Raw genomic sequence first — 20,577 nt, 5'->3', positions numbered from 1 at the left:
AGGAAAAAAATTTTATGTATGTATAGATAGATAGATAGATAGATAGATAGATAGATAGAGAGAGAGCACAGGGTGAGTTTAAGATTAAGGGGTCATATCTGGAGAATAAAATTAAGGGATGAGAGACGATTATACTCAGAGAAGAAGAAAGGGAGAGGTAGAATGGGGTAAATTATCTCACAAAAGAAAACAGAAAAGAAAAGTCTCTTACAGTGGAGGGGAAATGGGGGAAGGTAAGAGGGAATGAGTGAATCTTATTCTCATAGGATTTGGCTTAAGGAGGGAATAACATACACATTCAATTGGGTATGGAAATTTGTCTTACCCTACAGGAAAATAGGGGGAGAAGGGGACAAGAGAGCAGGGGGATGATAAGAGAGGAGGGCAGATTGGGAAAGGGTGTAATCAGAAGTAAATACTTCTGAGGAAGGACAGGGTCAAAAGAAAGAGTAGAATAAATGGGAGGGAGGATAGGATTAAGGGAAATAAGAGTTAGTTTTTCACAACATGTCTACTATGGAAGTGTTTTGCATAACTGCACATGTACAAACTATATTGAGTTGCTTGCCTTTTCAATGAGGGTGGGTGGGGAGGGAGGAAGAGAGAAAATTTGAAACCTAAAGTTTTAAAAACATATGTTTAAAAAAAAGTTTTCACATGCTACTGGGAAATAAGAAATACAGGAAATGGGGTACAGAAGTCTATCCTGCCCTACAGGAAAATAGAAGAGGAAGGGGATGAGAGAAGGGGAGAGAGATAGAAGAGAGGACAGACTAGGGGAAGGGATATTCAGAATGCATGCCATCTTGGGGTGGGGGGAGGGGTGAGATGGGGTGAAAATTTGGAACTCAAAAACTTGTGGAAGTGAATGTTGAAAACTAAAAATAAACAAATTTATATATTTATAAAAAAAAAAAGAATAGTAGCTCAAGACAAAGTACAATTTTTTGTAACCTTATCAGAAGACGCATACTAAAATTGATATTAATACTTACCATCTTCCCAGATTTTCTATGCTTCTATCAAAAATGCAATATTTTGTTAATAAAGTAGTATGTTCTTTATTTATCTCTTGAAGTTGTCATTGGACATGCAATATTCATGGAAAAACAAATGAAATTAGACATAAATTAGGTTCAGCCCTGTGGGGGGCTACAATTCATGATAAGGTTGGAGACAGCTAAGCATCCGCTTTCTTCTCCTTGTAGGTTGCCATCATCTTCTTGATTTCAGCTATTGCTTTTCCTGGATTCAGTTCCTTAGGGCAGGTCTTGGTACAGTTTATGATGGTGTGACATCTTTACAAAAAAGAAAAGGTCTTGTAACTGGGCCAGCCACTCTTCTGTGAAGTTATCCCTAGAGTCAATCATCCAGTGATAGGCCTGCATGAGGACTCTGGGTCCTCCATTCCACCAGTAAGTAGGGCAGCTGGTGCTGCAGCAGGCACAGAGAATGTACTCATAGAGACCGTCTAGTTTCTCTCGATCTTCTAGGGGTTGAAGGTATTGTTCCTTACCCACCTGGGATTCATCCTTCTTCAAGTAAGGCTGAATGGATTTATACTGAGCATAGGAGTTATTCAGATCTGGGACAAGATCTTTCATCACATACATATGGGGAAGAGGGTAGCTTTTAGAGACTTTGCTGAGGTTGTAGTCAATTTTTCTGGCACATGCCAGTGTGTTGACCCCATTGATGTTCATTGCACAGGAACCACAGATGCCTTCTTGGCATGATATTCGGAAGGTCAACATGGTGTCCATCTCATTTTTAATCTTGATCAAGGCATCTAACACCATTGGGCCACATTTGTTCATATCGATTTCATAGGTCTGCATTTGGGGCTTATCTCCAGGCTTGTCTGGGTCCCATCTGTAATAGCAAATTTCTTGTGGTGGGGAGCTACAGCAGCTGCTGTCTGGGCCCCTTGGCAGGCCTGTACCTGGAACCCAGGAAGCAGAGTGACTCCTGGGACAAGACTGTGCTTCAAGGAGACTCCAAACACTGTCACCCTATTTTGTTCTTCTAAACGAAAAAGAGTCAAGGTTTTTAGTGGAAATTAAACCCATGGAAACAAGGGAGTGTTGAGAGGCAGAGCCAAGATGGGGGCATAAAAGCAGAAACTCACCTGAGTTCACCCTCAAACCCCTCCAAATACCTTCAAAAATGACTCTAAACAAATTCTAGAGCAGCAGAACCCACAAAAAGATGGAGTGAAACAAATTACCAGCCAAAGACAACTTGGAAAGTCAGCAGGAAAGGTCTGTTGCACAAGAGTGAGAGAGGAGCGCAGGCCACACCAGAGCAGACTAGGCCCCAGCAAACCTGGAGCAGGCCTAAAGGCCATGGCATCACTGGCAGCAGTGGAGGTTTATGTTCCTACATGGGAAGATGATAATTGTAACTCATAAGACCTTTCTCATTATTAGGGTAGTTAGAAAGAGTATATATAGACAGGGGGCATAGGTGTGATTTGAATATTATATCCAAAAAATGAAATTAATGGGTGAGAGAGAAATGTACTGGAAAAAAGAGAAAGGGAGAGGTAGAAAAGGGTAAATTAACTCACATAAAAGAGGCAAGAAAAAGCTTTTCAAGTGGAGAGGAAGAGAGGGGAGGTAAGCAGGAGTGAATGAACCTTACTCTCATCAGAGATGAGATGAAATAACATACACACTCAATTGGGTATAGAAATCTCTTACCCTACAGGAAAGTAAGAGGGGAAAGAGATAAGAGAAGAGGAGGAGATAGAAGGGAGGGCAGATTGGGGAAGGGGGTAATCAGAAGCATAACACTTTTGAGGAGGGACAGGGTGAAAGAAGAGAGAGAATAGAATAAAAGGGGGGAATAGGATGGAGGGAAATAACAGTTAGCAATAGTAACTGTGAAAAAATTTTGAAGTAGGTTTCTCTGATGAAGGCCTCATTTCTCAAATGTATAGAGAACTGAGTCAAATTTATAAAAGTAAGAACCATTCCCCAATTGATAAATGATCAAAAGATATGATCAGTTTTCATATGAAGTAATCAAGGAAGGGACCTATATGTACAAAATATTTATAGCAGCTCTTTTCGTGGGTCAAAGAATTAGAAATTGAGGGGATGCCCATCAATTGGGCAATGGCTGAACAGGTCATGGTATGTGATTATGATGAAATACTACTGTACTATAAGAAATGATGAGTAGGATGCTCTCAGAAAAACCTGGAAACACTTGCATGGGCTGATGCAAAGTGAAATGTACTGCGTACACAATAACATTATATTGTAGGATGATCAGCTATGAATGACTTAGCTGTTCTCAGCAATACAATGATCCAAGACAATTCTGAAGGACTCATGAAGAAAAATGCTATCCACCCCAGAGAAGGAACTGATGGTGTCTGAATACAGATTGAAACATACTTTTTTTTTTTACTTTAAAAAAGTGGAGGTCCCAGAGGAACTGACAATAAGAGGAAGGGGCCGCACAGGTAAAGTGACCTTCCAGGGCAAGAAGCCTGCTGTGGCATGGTGGAGAAAGTCTGGAAAGGAAGCAGTGGAGAAGAAAGAATAAAAAGAAGATTGTATATGAAAACATGAATCTCTGTTATAAAACCACTGGCCTTAAAATATATGGTAAATTCAACACATTAGTTTTCAAGCTTTTACAAAAAAGAAATGACAGAAATAGACTGATAGGGTTTTCTCTTTCAAATTTGATCAAGGGCTTCAGAATAAGAATAAGGCTTCAGACTAAGAGGGGGAGCAAAGGGACTTTATTTAGCTTGCTTCCATGCTAGTTTTTTAACCTCTGTAGATGCTATTGTGACTTGATTAAAATACGGATTCACTTACTAAATTCATAGTTAAAAAAAAATTAATCTTTGGGTGGTTTGGAAGGTATGATGTTAAACAAGTAAATTGATTTAGAGTTTTGTTGTTTTTCTTTTTAGCTTAGTCTACCAACAAACAATTCTTTTTCTCCAATTATTTAGGTATCAATTTCTATTAAGATTGTTCTGAGTATTTTGTAGCTGGATTCATATAGTTTCTGTATGTAAATATACTTCCAAATATGTAAGTAGTTGTTGTAAATTGAATTTTTTTATCTTCCTGTTAATATTTGCAATATACAAAATTGCTATTGCTTTGTGTATATTTATCCTGCTACTTTGTTGAAGTGATTTTTAAAATAAATTTTAGTTGCTTATCTAGAAAAAAAAGAAACAAGCGAGTGTCATGTGATTTCATGTAGGCTTATAGAGCCTCCAAATTGCATTCCATCTTCTAGTAATGAAATCTGAAATAAGGATATGTGGCATGCTGACAGAACCTTCAAAACTCCAGGCCAGTGGCAGTGATGAGCAGCATCCAATACTGCAAGAAAATGGCAAGCCATTAATTCAGAAGCGCCTCTCCTCTGAGTATTATTTAATAGAAATGTAGCAGCAGCAGCAACATCAAGACTGCTGTTCAGTGTCTGGCTGAACCTGAACGTGGTGGTGTGTATGAGAAAACTAATGGTATAAAGAACTCAACTGCTGCCATCCATCACCAGCAGATGTTTAGGGAAAAAGATGCCAAGATGTGAGGTCTAGGAACTGGATGCAAGCAAAGGGAGAAGGGGGCTCTAGAGTAAGGCAGGTGTCGATGCCATCTTTTAATCACCTACGAAAGATGGACACACAGTTCTGATAGCACTGAATGGGGCTAGGTTGCCACTGGGAAACTGAGTGGTATTTTCAATGGTCCCTAGTTGTTCACTGCTGCGAAAACTCATTCCTTTGAGGCCAATATTCTCCCAGTGGTGAGATATGGCTGTGAATCATGAAGCACCATGACTCCAAAGGGTGTCCCAAAGGAGAATCATGGGTCTAACAACCATATCACCAATAGTGACACCCACACAAGAAGTGGTATTAAAAAAAAAACACAACAAAAACATCATCCAGAATGCATGCACGTACACACACACACACACACACACACACACACACACACACACACAAAATCCTCCCAAGAAGAGGGTGGGTTGACAAATGGCAGGAACAAGGGGTCACAGATGCTCTGGGACTGTACTGGTATAACCCTAAAAGGAGGCCTCTAGTGCAGTGAGCACATCCTGGATGAAGCATATGTGGAAGAATAGGAACAAAAATTACACAGGATTGCTATGTGACAAAGACTAGTAGAGAGAACAGGCAAAAGGATGAAACCATCAATTCACTGAAGGATCAAATAGTAAGAGTGGTAATGATAATGATAATCATGAAAATAATAATAACAATGGCTACCACTTATATAGCACTTTAAGGATTGCTGGGTGGTTTATAATTATTACCTCATTTGATCTTCATAACAACCTTGGGAGCTAAGTGCCATTATTATCCTTATTTTAGAGAAGAGGAAACTGAGGCAAACAAAAGTAAAGTGACTTGCCCAGTGTCCCACAACTAGTAAATATCTGAGGTTAAATTTGAAATTCAAATTTTCCTAACCCCAGGCCAACTCTCTATACACAGTGCCACCAGCTTCTTCTCAAGTATCAAAGCATATTGTAGAAAAAAATCATGACAGAAATGGCAAAGCTATTTTTTAAATGCTAAAATTTGGGTGCATACAATTGATCCAGAGATGATGGAATTCATTACAAAAATATTTGATTATGGATCTCTTTTGAAACAATAAAACATTTAGCCAATTTCTTTTCAAATTTCTTGCTCAGGTAGAATGAAAAATCTTATCTACACAAGCATGTGTATCTAAGTTTTTATTTCTTTAATGAACAAATATGACACTTTGTTTAGGAAAGGGCTTTTTAAAAATTTATGACCAAGGAAATGCTTAATGAATATGGCCTAACGTAGATGTTTCTCCAGGTTGTGACTAACAGCTCTAACAGAAAAGACAGTATATGAGAATGCATCCTCTTAATTATTACACAGTTCTAGTGAATTCTTCTCTAGGTGACTGGCTGTTACCTTCAGGGGAAAGTAACAAAATGGTCCCCACGCTTACTTGTGTCAGACTGCTAGGTGAAGAATTTCTGGAGTTTCATTCCTATTTTTATCAACTCTGGAGTGGTCAATCTGGAAATCATTGGAAAATACCCCACTTTAAATCTCTATGGACAAAAATGTCACTAAATCATAAAAGAACAGTGCAATAAATATGACAATAGTTAGGTCATATCACAAAACAGAATTTAACATTCTTTTTTTTCCCCTCTTTCAAATGAACTGTGCCACATAAAATACCTAGCTGGAAAAAAATAAGCTTAGGGTTTTTTAACTCGGCTTTAGAAAATATACAAGAATATAGACTAAAAATGTAAGGTATTCAAAGAAAGGCCTATGTCTGACATACTTGAATACTTATACAGATGCACTTTCCATGCATCCTGCAGCTTGAGATCTTCATAACTGAAGATGCCCATGAGGATGTTTGACCCCATGTAATCCACACAAAATTCAGTTGAACCCAGAGTAATTTGAATTTTGAATTGACGCATTCAGTCACTTTTTAAAGAAGTTTTCAGCATTAAAGAAATAATCAGAATAAAACATTTTTGTTTTTTGAAGTCAAACTAATAGAAAATTTTAATTCCTGATAGAATAATTTCATCTTTAGTTTCTATTTAATCACCTAACAAACTTTTATGAAGTGCTTGCAACATGGTTATAAATACAGAGAATGAAATGATCCTTACTCTCAAGAGCCTACATTCTAACAAGGGAGATAACAAACACTTACATATTGAAGGATACACAGAATTAATATAAAGATAATAAATACAAGATTGCTGTAGAAAGGACTGTAGCAGCTGGAGGTGGAGGTGGGAAGAAGTCAGGAAAGGTTTTCTGTATAAAGTAGCACCTGAGCTGCATTTGGAAGAAAGAGAGTGACTGTAGGAGGGAGAGGCAAAGAGGACACTGCATTTAAAGGAAGCCTTAAATTAATAGGGTTCAAGGAGTTGGAGAATAACATAAGACAGGTTTAGTTACTGATCAACATGTTTCAACATACCAACCATCTTCAAAGTGTTGACATCTATGGTACCTCCAACAATGCCTCCCTTTGAATCTAACTGGGATCTACCCAGGAAAAAAGACATGCTGATCTCTTGGTTTCTCTTACTTTCTATTGACAGACAGCCATGACTTTTCAAATCACTGGTGGCCGATCTGGAAAAAAAAGAAACTGGGACCTAATTGATTGAGATGGATGAATTTTGATGTCTCAAATTATGAAAATGGAGGTTTAAAACAGGTTAAATTTGCCAAGCTGCCCATTACTGGTGTATATCTTATTCTGCTTACAGACAATGGAGTACAGGCCTTCATTTTGCTGGCTGCTCTCCAAACTGAGCAATCCATCTTTGGCCTCCCCATGCCTTTGCCCAGGCTCTCATCTGGGTAGGGGCAAAGGCAGGGGCAGGGTGCCCCCTCCTTACCTTAGCTTCATTCAAGTGTGACTTCCTAGGAGGAAGGCTCTACGGATCCCCTAGCTGTCTTGCTGTTAACTTCTCAAATTACTTATATTAACAGAAGAAAATAAACTCATTAAGAACAGGGAATAGTCTGGCTTTGTCTTTGTTACCCCAATCTCTAGCACAGTGCCTCCTATGTAGTACACACTTAGTAAATGTTTGTTGAATTAAACTGAATTAGGAAACTGAGGCACAGAGGTAATTTGTTAAAAGAAGAAGGTCTAACACCTTAAAAAATAGACTAACTCAAATGACAAAAGAGGTCCAAAAAGCCAGTGAGAAGAAGAATGTCTTAAAAAGAAGAATTGGCCAAATGGGAAAGGAGGTCCAAAAGCTCACTGAAGAAAATAATTCCTTAAAAATTAGAATGGAGCAAATGGAAGCTCATGATTCTATGAGAAATCAAGAAATTATAAAACAAAACCAAAAGAATGAAAAAAATGGAAGAAAATGTGAAATATATCATTGGAAAAACAACTGACCTGGAAAATAGATGCGGGAGAGATAATTTTAAAATTATTGGACTACCTGAAAGCTATGATTAAAAAAAAAAGAGCCTAGACATCATTTTTCAAGAAATTATCAAAGAAAACTTCCTTGATATTCTAGAACCAGAGGGTAAAATAGAAATTGAAAGAATCCACTGATCACCTCCTGAAAGAGATCCCAAAAAGAAAACTCCTAGGAATATTACAGCCAAATTCCAGAGTTCCCAGGTGAAGGAAAAAATATTTCAAGCAGTCAGAAAGAAACAATTCAAGTATTGTGGAAACACAATCAGGATAACACAAGATTTAGCAGTTCTTACATTAAGCGATCAGAGGGCTTGGAATATGATATTCTGGAAGTCAAAGGAGCTAGGATTACAACCAAGAATCACCTACCCAGCAAAACTGAGTATAATCCTTCAGCAGAAAAAAAAATAGACATTGAATGAGATAGAGGATTTTCAAGTGTTCTTGATGAAAAGACCAAAACTGAATAGAAAATTTGACTTCCAAATACAAAACTCAAGAAAAGCATAAAAAGAATTATAGGAAAGGAGTGTTGGAAGGAGCTTCAGAGGCCATATAAACTAATGCATCCTTGAAAAAGGACTCATCTCTGTATCCCAAAGAGATCATAAAAAAGGGAAAAGGACTCATATGTACAAAAAATATTTATAGCAGCTCTTTTTGTGATGGCAAAGAATTTGAAATTGAGGGGATGCCCGTCAATTGGGGAATGGCTGAACAAGCTGTGGTATATGAATGTAATGAAATACTATGGTTCCATAAGAAATGGTGACTGGCAGATTTCAGAAAAACCTGGAAAGACTTGCATGAACTGATGCTGAGTGAAGTGAGAAGAATCAGGAGAACACTGTACACAGTAACAGCAACATTGTGTGATGACCAACTTTGTTAGACTTAGCTCTTCTGAGCAATGCAAGATCTAAGACAATTCCAAAAGAGTCATGATGGAAAATGCTATCTACATCCAGAGAAAGAACTACAGATTCTGAATGCAGATTGAAGCATACTGTTTTCTCTTTTTTGTTGTTTTTTGTTGTCGTTGTTTTCTTTCTCATGGTTTTTCCCTTTTGTTCTGATTCTCCTTTCACAACATGACTAATGTGGACATATGTTTAATTTGATCATACATGTATAGCCTTTATCAGATTGCATGCTGTCTTGGGGAGGGAGGAGTGGAGGGAGGAGGAAAAATTAGAGCTCAAAATCTTATAAAAGCAAATGTTGAAAACTGAAAATAAAGAAAGAAGTTTAAATTTAAAAAAAAAGAAATTTGAGGACAGAGTATTCAAATTAGGCTGAGAGGATCAGGAAAAACATCTTATAGGAGGTGAGTTGGGCCTCAAATGAAGAGAGAGGCTTCAATAAGCAAAGATAGTGGTTAAGGGTTGGGGAAAGAGGGGTGCTGAGAAGTCCATTCTAAGCATAGAGAACTCAAGCATATAGAGGAAAGAAGTAAGGATGAGGTTAAGGTCACTGAAATCAATGTCTTTGGGTATCTATCTGATATATCTCCTACCTGACCCCTTCGAACCATGGGGCTGGGAGTGTTCTAAGAGAAGATAATTTGCTTTTCCTTTGTCCTGAAAGAAGAGGAGAGTGGAAATCTTTTGAGAAGCAAGAAATAAGCAAGGGCATGGAGATTTGTACGGAGCTTCTCCTGTGGGGTAAGTTTGAAATAAAACACAACAAAACAATGAGAGACAGGCTAGAGGGTTGAGGGGCAACTAGTGTTTGAGCAGCAACCAGAGATCAAAGGAACCAACCAATTCTTCACTCCTTAGCAATCAAGACAGGCTAATGTTGATATTGAGAGATTGAATACCAGAGTGATATTTCTCTGTTCCCTTCTTCTTACCCCACTTTCTGGGAAGTTTATCTTTCTTTAGAATTTGCTTACATTTCTGTTTATTATTTAATGCCCACTTAAATAAGTTATGATTGTTCAATAAGAAAAAAAAAGGTCTAGTTTTAAACCTAAGTCCAGTATTTTCCATTATACCAAGTATTAGGATGAACTGATAAGTTTATCAAGTTTTATTGCACCAGGATAGACAAGAGGCTAGCCTGCTGCCCGTTACTTGCTTGGTAGAAGGTACAAGCCTCCTGATGACTTTCTGAGAAGGGCAGCCAAAAAGATTTCTGGTTTCTTATCAATCCTGTCTCTCTCACTCATCATTTATGAGGAAGTTTTTACAGTCTCTCAGGCACTGAGATGTTAAGTGACTTGACTTGTTCCTGCTTCTAATAGATATGTGTGCATGGATAGGTGTGTACATGTGTATGTACAACACACATATCATACATATGTATAAATAATTTATATAACCCCAGCTTATATATATTCTAATTCCTATTGGGAGAAACCACTGAAGGGAAAGAATTGCTTAAGTCTGAGTATGGCTTACTACGGGAATACCAGACCTCATCTTTTCCCACTGTTCTTACCATCCCAACCTGGAGAGTTAGCTCACAGCTTCTAACTCTTAAGTAATTCCATGTTCATGGTTACAATTTAGTGCTGACCTTTTATTATTTTCACTTAGCTTGGTGGTTCAGCTGTTCTTTCTGACAATATGGATTCAAATTCTTTTATAAGAGAGCTTTGATTAAAAGGCAGAACAGAACAAAACCTAGTCTCAAAATTTTCAGCAGCAAAGTCCAGGACATAGCTGGGTTATTTTTTTTCAAGTTAGGCATTTCAGACTTTTTCCTATACCCACTCTGCCTTTCCAGCTCTGAGGGTCTCCTGTCTCTCCTGATGGTGAAACCCCCTGGACAGATTTCATGACACTGGGCTGCAGGCTCACCATTGCCTCTTTTACCAAAGTGGGCCCTGGATCTGCCATTATCAACACCCACAGAGTCACATACTTCTCTTCAACTAAGCAAAATGCAGAGAACACCCATGAAGCATCTCCTGGGAGAAGACATTGAAGTGAATGAAGGAGAAAGCATGTATTATTAGTATATGCCTAGCACTCTGCTACCTGCTGGGGATACAAACAGAAAGGCAAAGTGGTCCCTGCTGTCCAGGAGCTCGCCTTCTAATGGGGGGACAAGTCAGCCAGCAAGGCCTTCCTTGAGTTCCTTAGGAGGGAGCAGCCCAGCATTTTAGGGTTAGGGTTATTTTTATATCATATTAAAATTTTATATTATTAATTATTATAATTAAAAACTTTATTAATGTTGATATCTTATAAAAATATATTTTAGGGTAATACATATTCTTTGGGGTCATTTCTGTTGATAAAAAGGCAAGTGTGATGTAGAACTCATATTGGGAAAGGGCAGACAGACTTTTGAGAGGTGTCAAGAGGGGTCAGCAAAGGGGAACCCTCTGGTGCGGCCTGGTATTCTCTTTTTAACCCTTTACAATCCAGCTTCTGACCTTATCATTCCACTGCATCCACTCTCTCCAAAGTTGCTAATGACATCTTAATTACCAAATCCAGGGGTCTTTTCTCAATCCTTAGTCTCCTTGACCTCACTGCAGCCTTTGACACTGTGCATTCCTCTCCCCTCCTCAACACTCTCTTCCTTCTAGATTTTCCAGATACCCCTCCCTCCTGGCTCTCCTCCCCTCTCTGACATCTCTTTCTGTCTTCTTGGCTGGATTCCTCCTCCAGATCATGCCTCTAACCATGAATGTCCCTTAGGGTTCTGTTCTGGGCCTTCTTCTCTTTTCCCTCTAGACTAGCTGATCTCATCAGCTCCCATGGATTGAACTACCTTCTCTATGTTGATGATTCTCAAATCTACCTTTCCTGCCCCAAATTCTCTGCTGATCTCCAACCTCTCATCTCCAACTGCCTTTCAAACACCTCCAACTGAATGTCCAGTAGACATTTTAAACTCATTATCTTTTCCCCAAACCCTCCCCTCATTCCCACCTTCCCAATTACTTTTGAGGGCAATGCCATCTTCCCAGTCCCTCGGGCTCACAACCTAGGGGTCATCCTGGACTCATCGCTATCTCTCACCCCCCATATCTAAGCTGGTGCCAAAACCTGTTGCATTTGCCTCTGTAGCATCTCTTGAATATACTTTCTTTTCTCCTCTGACACCCCCACCCTGGTGCAGGCCCTCATCACCTCACACCCAAACTACAACCGTAACTATTGCTACTGCTACCACTATCAGCACCATGTAGCTCTTTAAGGTTTACAAACCATGGAATGTTATTGCATTTGATTCTCACAGTAACCCTATGAAATAGGTGCCATTATTATTATTGTTATCCCCATTTTACAGATGAAGAAACAGAGGCTAAGAGAGACTTGCACAGGGCCACGCATCTACCGAGTGTGTAAAGTGGGATTAAAACTCAAGTCTCCTTGGTGGTGGCAATGGTTTTTTTTGTTGGCCTCCCTGCCTCAAGTCTCTCCTCACTCCAGGCCATCCTCCACTCAGCTATTAAGGTGATCTTCAGAAAGCTCAGGTCTGATCCTGTCACTCCTCCACTCAGTAACTTCCTGTGGCTCCCTATCAGCTCCAGGATCAAAAATAAAATGCTCTTCTCAGCATTCAAAGCCCTTCCTAAGCTGCCCCCTCCTACCTCTGCAGTCTTTTTACACCTCACTTCCCTATGCACCCTTGGATCCAGTGACACGGGCCTCCTGGCTGTTTCCCCAACTAAATCTTCCACCTCTTGGCTCTGCACATTGTTCCTCTGGGTCCCCCTGACTTCCTCCAGAACAGAGCTAAAATCCCACCTTCTCCAACAAGCCTATCGTGCCTTCCTGCTGAGTCTCTGCCATTTACCGTACATCTCTCTGATTTGCACACAGCTGCCTGCATGTTGTCTCCTCCATCACACAAGAGAGAAGAGGTTGTTTTTTCTTTTCTGTTTCCCCAGTGCTTAGGAGGGTGCCTAGCACATGGCAGGAGCTCATTGAAAGCTTGCTGATCTCCCTTGACTTACAGGGAGTGACAGACAAGCAGAGTGACCTTTCTGGAGGACTGGGAGGTGGAATGTGCATTAGCTCCCCTGGTCCATCTGAGTCTCACAACCCTGTGAGGTTGATGCTACAGGTATCACTGACTCTGCTTTACAGATGAGGAAGTGGAGGCCCAGAGAGGCTGGCTCAGTGACTAGCTGCTGGTCACACTGAATGAGGAGCTTTATTCCAAACCAGGTTTTTCCTACCCCAACGTGTGCCCACTTGCCACTCCTTAGGCCCACATTAGCGCCTTAGTCAATGAGACGTCTGGACATAAGAAACCAGAGTCAAAACCATGTCTCAGAATTGGGAGGGACCTCCCACTCAAGCAGGACCTAGAGGGCAACCTCCTCTACACACAGTCAACCCTTGGGTGTATCTTCAGTTTTTCCTAAAGGATTTCTAGCCAAGAGTTCACCCATCTTCCCAGAAGCCTCACAGTGGTATGAAGGAGAAACTGGAGGGGAGAGAAATGAAGCCAGAGACTTGACTGGACTCTACTTCACTAATCTAGGTGGGTGGCTAAAGTGGAGACAGGAAGGAATGAAGGAAGGAAGGAAGGAAGGAAGGAAGGAAGGAAGGAAGGAAGGAAGGAAGGAAGGAAGGAAGGAGGGAAGGAAGGAAGGGAGGGAGGGAGGGAGGGAGGAAGATGAGGAAGACCAGGGAGGCAGAGCAGGCATGGCTTGGTAACTGACTGGGTATGGACAGAGAAGACAAAGTCAAAGATAACATGAAGCAAGGGATGGATGAAGGATGGTGCCTATGAAAGAAACAGTGAAGTCAGGAGAAAGAACAGGAGAAATACTGCCAAGAGTTGGGCACCTGGAAGGGGCAAGTGATGGAGCTACCCAGGCGTTGTGGTAATAGCCAGTTACAGCAAGGAGTGCAAGTGCTATGGAGAGCACCAGACAGGTGAATCAGGGCAGTGGGAGTTACCTGGGAGACTCAGGAAGAGGGCGTGGTCTGCTCCATCACAAGTTATCAACTACTTCCTGCCAAATTTCACTTCTTATGGAAAAAGCAAGCAGTAGAAACTGCAGAAATGACAAATCATAAGACTTCTTGGAGATGGGTGGAGATTACTTAACGAGAGAAAACCAGACTGCATGAATGCCACTTTTAGCATGGACACATGTTGTGGAAGGGCAGATGAGAAACATAGTTATCATCTCATTCCTCAGCACAAGGACATCGTTTTCACCTTTACATCAACTCTGGGGATATAAAAGACTGTTGTCTCTGGTCACTGGGTTTGGTCTGCAGAGATGATGGCACTTTTTGCCAGTCATTAAATGTGTAGTAGAAACATAGTTTGTTTGAAATTTCCTCCTTTTTGAGGGGGATTCTTGATTGAAGTTTCTGGAACTCTAGTCATAACTGCTGCAGACAGAAATACACTTTTGTTATTGATAGAAATATAGTACTTCCTCTGATTTTATCTTATGTAAAAAATCAATTCATTAACATTTATTTTTGATGAATAAGTAGGAAAAATTTAGGCTAAAACTACATTCTAAAGTGAAAATAAATCAACTGCATTTTTATTCAACTGCTAGGACATTTGGAAAAGAAAATTTCAGTAGTGTCTTTGGCTTGGTTTGGCAGAGTGTCATGGGAATTGGGCCCAAGGTGGGGACTTAAATAACTGTGAGAAAGCTACAGAGATTAAAGGCTGTCTCTCTTGGCCATTTGGCCATCAGGCCCTCAAAGTCTTTGACCCAACCCAGGCCCTGTGACCTGACACTTGAAAGAGAATGATGGCCCTTCTGTTGTTCACAGGGCTCTTGAAGGTGTGAACCATCGTCCAAAGGTACTAGACTGTCTATGCCTAGCAACCTGCAACCTCTCACTTTTTCCATTCCCATGACAGAATCACAAGCTAGGCAAGCAAAATCCACATCTCTTCCTCACTGCTACCACTTCCTGTTCTCTCAGCCTGGCACACCTCAATCTCCTCTTCCCACCCTTTAGATGGGTTGTTCCGGAATCTCCATTTGATCATTAACAAACGTCCCTTCATCTCACAGCCTCTTCTCTGTTCCTCACACAGGGTACTCCATTTCCTGACTCTGGGCATTTTGTCTGGCTGTCCTTCATGTCTGGATTATACTCCTTCCTCATTTCTGCCTCCTTGCTTCCTTCAGCAGCTAAAACCCTGCTTTCTCCAGGAATCCTTCCTGATCCCCCTAAATTCTAGCACCTCCCCTCTGTCAATGTCTCCAGTTTATCACATCTCTTTCTTGTTTGCACAACTGTCTCCCCTTCATTAGACTGTGAGCCTTTTGAGTGGGCAGTGCCTCTGGTCTTTCTTTATATCCCCAGCACTGAGCATTGATCCTAACACAGAATAAGTGCTGAATAAATGTTTCTTGATTGATTGACTGATTCTCATGCTCTTTCTATCTCCTGGCATTCAGGGAAGCCTGACTTTCCTTAGAAGACACTGCTTTCATGGATAGAGCACCGACCTTGGATTCAGGAACACCTGAGTTCAAACCGGGCCTCAGGTACTTGACACTTACTAACTGTGTGGCGCTGGGCAAGTCACTTCACTCCATTGTCTCCCCCCCAAAAAAAAATAGGAGACACTGCTTTCCAGCATTGGTTACACAATGGATAGAGAACCTACGGCTTCAAGGTCACATGTGACTCTCTAGGTCTTCAAGTGTGGCGCTTTGACTGAATCCAAGTTTTACAGAATCCTTTTATTAAAGGATTTGTTCTAAGAAGTTTGGATTCATGAGCAGGCAGACTTCAGAAAAACTTGGAAAGACTTGTATGGTCTGATGCTGAGTGAAGTGAGCAGAACCAGGAGAACATTATACACAGTAACAGCCACATTGTGTGATGACTGATATTGATAGACTTAACCCTTCTCAGTGATACAAGGATATAAGACATCTCCAAAGGGCTCATGATGGAAAATGCTACCCACATCCAAAGAAAGAACTATGGAGTTTGAATGCAGATTGAAGCATACTATTTGCTATTTTTTCTTCTGTTGTGTTTTGTTTCTTCATTCTGATGGTTCCTCCTATTGGTTCTAATTCTTACTTACAACATCACTAATGTGAAAATATGTTTAATAGGAATATATATGTATAGCCTATATCAGATTGCGCACCATCTTGGGGAGGGAAGGTGAGAAAAATTTAAAACTCAAAAGCTTATGGAAGTGGTTGTTGATAAATCAAAATAAATTAATAAAAAATAAAAATAAAAATCCTTCCTTCCATTGAAAAAAAAAAAAGAAGTTTGGATTCAAAGACCTAAAGGGTCACATGTGACTTCGAGGCCACAGGTTCCCCACCCCTGGGTTACACCTTTTCTCATGCTCCCACCCCCAATCCTGCAGAAGTTGGCACATTCATTGTTTCCCACCATGACTTCCACACTCTTCCTCCACCACCATCACTCAGTAACCTCTTTTTTGATGCTCACCACATCAAGCTATGATCAACACAATACCTGATGGCAGCTGTTTCTGAACTCCTGGGGCATTTTCTCTCCTTTCATAAGGAATTCAGCATCCAGTTCAAAATCTTCCTCCCTGTCCCAATGGCTGCCCTTATAGTCTCTGGCTTCAATACATGCTGACATTCCCTTAGACACCCTGGCCTCTCAGTTCTTCCATCTCTTCAGCTCCCATGCCCTATTCCCTCCCTCCACATCTCAGTCACACAGTGGCATGGTTGCACTCCCAATCTGGTGACAATCCACCAGCATTCCACTTTCATTATTAACAAGTGTGAAATTCCTTAGTGGACCATAATCTTCTATCACTCCATTTCTCTTGGAGGCTTAGCTCACCATGACCGCCTGTCATTCCAGCACATGCTACTGTCATAGGCTCAAATTCCGGACCTAACTACACTGTCCTCCCTTCACAATGCACCAGTTTAAAGTTACACTGTTTAATGTTTTTCAATCCTGAATCCCTTGGCCCCTTGTCCTCTTGTTACCCACACTGTCAACCCCCAATTTGGATTAATTTCTCCAGCCCTCTTGTCTGCTCCTACTCACATACTGCTAAAAGAAATCATTTAACAGCTGACCAGATCACTTTTATGTGATTTGATGATGTGATTATGTCATGTTCCCTCTGCTGGGCACTCTCTGTAGCAAGGTGATCCTTTGACTCCTCCTCAACTGATTCTTTCCATCTACAGGCTTATTCCCTTTTGCTTACAAACATGTTGATGTTTCTACCATCTTTAAAAACCATAAGCTTCACCATAAGATGAAGCTATCTTGGTCTAGATCTTTCCTATCATTCACAGTCACATTTCTGGGAAAAGGACTGTCTATGTTGACTGCCTACTTCTTTTCTTCTCATTCATTTCTTGGACCTTTGAGATCTGGCTTCTGACCCCATCACTCAATGGACATTGCTCTTTCCACAATTTCTTATCTGCTGAATCTGATAGTCTTTTCTCAATCTTTCTTGAGTAAGATTCAAGACCACATCATTCCCCAATTGATAAATGGTCAAAGGATATGAACAGGCAGTTTTCAGGTGAAGAAATTAAAGCTGCCTATAGTTATATGAAAAAATGCTCTAAATCACTATTGACTAGAGAAATGCAAATCAAAGTGACTCTGAGGTACCACAGCACACCTATCAGATTGGCCAACATGACAAAACAGGAAAATGATAGATTTTGGAGAAGATGTGAGAAATGTGGAACACTAATGCATTGTTGGTGGAATTGTGAACTGACCCAATCACTCTGGAGAGCAATTTGGAACTATTCCCAAAGGGCTATAACTACTCTTTGATCCAGCAATACCACTTCTAGGTCTGTAACCCAAAGAGATCATAAAAATGGGAAAAAGACCCATGTGTACAAAAATATTTATAGCAGCTCTTTGTGTGGTGGCCAAGAATTGGAAACAAACAAAATATTGTTCCACTAGACTCATTTTATAAGGCAAATATATTCTTAATTTCTAAATGAGGGAAGGATAAAGCAGAGAAAGAGAACTATAGACCAATAATATCATTACCGAATAGATTACAAAATTTAAAGTAAAATTCTGGCAAAGAGATAACAGCAATTTATTTTTTAAAAAAGCAATGATTTGGTATGATCAAGTTGGATTTGTGCTAAGAATGCAAAGAAGTTAAACATTAAGGAAACCATTATCATGATTAATCATATAAGGGGGGGGAATCTAAAACCGCATTAATAGCAAAAGACGCAGAGAAAGCCTTTGATAAAGGATAACGTTTATGCTAAAAACTCTACAAAGAATGAGCAAAAAAAGGATCATTTTTAATACAGTAAAAAGTATCTAAAACAAAAAGGTAGTATTATATGCAATGGGGAAACACTAAACACTTTCCCATTGAAAACAGAAGAGTAAAGAAAGGATGCTCCCTTTACCCACTGTTATTTGTTATAGTTATAGTAATAGCAATAAGACAAAGAAAGTAAAGGCGTAAAGATAGGCAAAGAGCAGACAAAATCATCACCATATGCTGATTGCATGACGGTTTCCTTAGAAAATCCTAAGGAATTAGAAAGTAAACTGAGATAATAATGGCTTCAGCAAAGTTATAGGCAGTCAACAAAATAAATCTACAAAAAGCTATTAACTATACAACTCCATACTTTCATATTTTTACATACCGTTTTAAGGCTGTATCATAAATTCTAGAAAGATTTTTTTTAAATAAAAATAAACATGTAACTACTTATGAGGGTTTTCTATAAATATAAAGCCTTTCCCTATCATAGTCATCTTCCTTTTCATCCTTTTCTGAATCTTCACTGGAAGAAAACAAACTGTCATCCCTTCTCCCCTCTTCACTTTGGAAAGGAATGCCTTGTAAGAAGAAAACTAGAGTTTTTGGTGAACTGAACACAGCAATTTAACAGATATTATCTTTGATATTTATTACACCTTTAAACTGCACTAAAACTTTTGGGACATGGTATATATTTTTTTCTTTATTTTTAGTTTTCAACATACACTTTTATAAGATTTTGAGTTCTAATTTTACCCCTCTTTCTTCCTTCCTTCCTCCCCAAGACAGCATGCAATCTGATATACACATTCATATATATATATATATGTGTGTGTGTGTATACATTCCTATTAAACATATTTTCACATTACTTATGTTGTAAAGAAGAATTACAACCAATAGGAGGAACCACAAGAAAGAAGAAACAAAACAGAAGAAAAAGAGCAAATAGTATGCTTTGATCTGCATTCAAACTCCATAGTTCTTTCTCTGGATGTGAATAGTATTTTTCCATCGTGGGTCTTTTGGAGTTGTCTCAGATCTTTGTATTGCTGAGAAGAGCTAAGTCTATCAAAGCTGGTCATTGCACAATATGGCTATTACTGTGTACAACATTCTCCTGGTTCTGCTCACTTCACTCAGCATCAGTCCATACAAGTCTTTCCAGGTTTTTCTGAAATCTGCCTGCTCATCATTTCTTATAGCACAGTAGTATTCCATTGCATTCAGCTGCTGTTCAGCTATTCCCCGACTGATAGGCAATCCCTCAATTTCCAATATATGTATGTATGTATGTATGTATGTATGTATGTATGTATGTATGTATGTATATAATGGAATACTTAGAGAAGAGACTTAGCTCTTCTCAGAAATACAACAATCTAAGATAATTCCAAAAGACTTATAATGGAAAATGCTATCTATATCCAGAGAAAGAATATCTAGAGTCTGAATGCAGATCAAAATATGCTATTTTGATTTTCTTTCTCGTGTGTTTCCCTTTTTGTTCTAATTCTTCTTTCACAACATGACTAACATGGAAATATGTTTAACATGACTGTACATGTATAACCTATATCAGATTGCTTACTGGCTTGGAGAAGGAGGTGGGGAGGGAGAGAGGGAGAAAAAATTTGGAACTCAAAATCTTATAAAAGTGAATGCTGAAAACTATCTCTACATGTCATTGAAAACAGTAAAATATCATTATGGGGGAAAATGACTTGGGCAAACTGTCAATGTTGTCTTCTTGGAGAGAGATGGGTGGCAAAAAGATAAGGTCATGGTGTACTACAATCTGATATGGTCCCTTGGGATGATGAATTTGTGTCATAAAATAGATTTACATTTTCTCTGAACAAAGAACATATCATGCATAGATGGCTAATTTTTCTTCATTGTATTTACAGTAATATATCTTTGGGATACATTTAGCTCTAATACACTCAAAGGTACATGCCATTGGTATTAATACATAAATGACCTTTCATAAAGCCCACTACTCTCCAGGTCCACATTTAGATAGGACAGGGACACTGGAAGAATAGGGGGTAGTTTAGGTGGTAATGTTATTCCACTGATGTCAAGATACCAATTTCAAATCCAAGGATGTCATTCTGATCTGCATCTTTCCCCTGAAGTTAGTCAGAAAAAAATTTGTTTCCTCATGACCTGTCTTCCTTAGCTTATACTTACATGGCCTCAATGAGGCACACAACACCACAGCCAGTGAAGAAAAGACTTTCTTCACCACCAGTGGTTGCTGCTGAGGTCTGAGATCTGCTTGGAAAGCTGATGTGAGCTATGGACTGTCATGTTATGTAAGGTGGTTGAGTGCTGGGAAATGTTGATGCTGATTGCTCTCACCTTGAACACAGCAGTTGGTCTTCAACCTTGTCTG

General features: G+C 39.6%; 1 protein-coding gene and 1 pseudogene across 1 annotated transcript in view; one reads left to right on the top strand and one right to left on the bottom strand.

The window, feature by feature from the left end:
• LOC110200367 (plasma membrane calcium-transporting ATPase 4-like) overlaps positions 1-20,577 on the top strand; it is a gene marked incomplete at its 5' end in the record, with an annotated part of 92,079 nt that overhangs the window by 31,578 nt on the left and 39,924 nt on the right. Inside the window, one exon of the mRNA XM_078148060.1 lies at positions 15,343-15,432. The remainder of the gene's footprint in view (positions 1-15,342; positions 15,433-20,577) is intronic.
• On the bottom strand, positions 1,091-6,435 carry LOC110200368 (succinate dehydrogenase [ubiquinone] iron-sulfur subunit, mitochondrial pseudogene; annotated as a pseudogene).

The sequence above is a fragment of the Phascolarctos cinereus genome, unplaced genomic scaffold (genome assembly GCF_003287225.1).
Source record: "Phascolarctos cinereus isolate Bilbo 61053 unplaced genomic scaffold, phaCin_HiC Scaffold_8;HRSCAF=390, whole genome shotgun sequence".
NCBI classification, from domain to species: domain Eukaryota; kingdom Metazoa; phylum Chordata; class Mammalia; order Diprotodontia; family Phascolarctidae; genus Phascolarctos; species Phascolarctos cinereus.
Note: the sequence above shows the minus strand (reverse complement) of the source record. Positions and strands in the feature narration are given on the sequence as shown.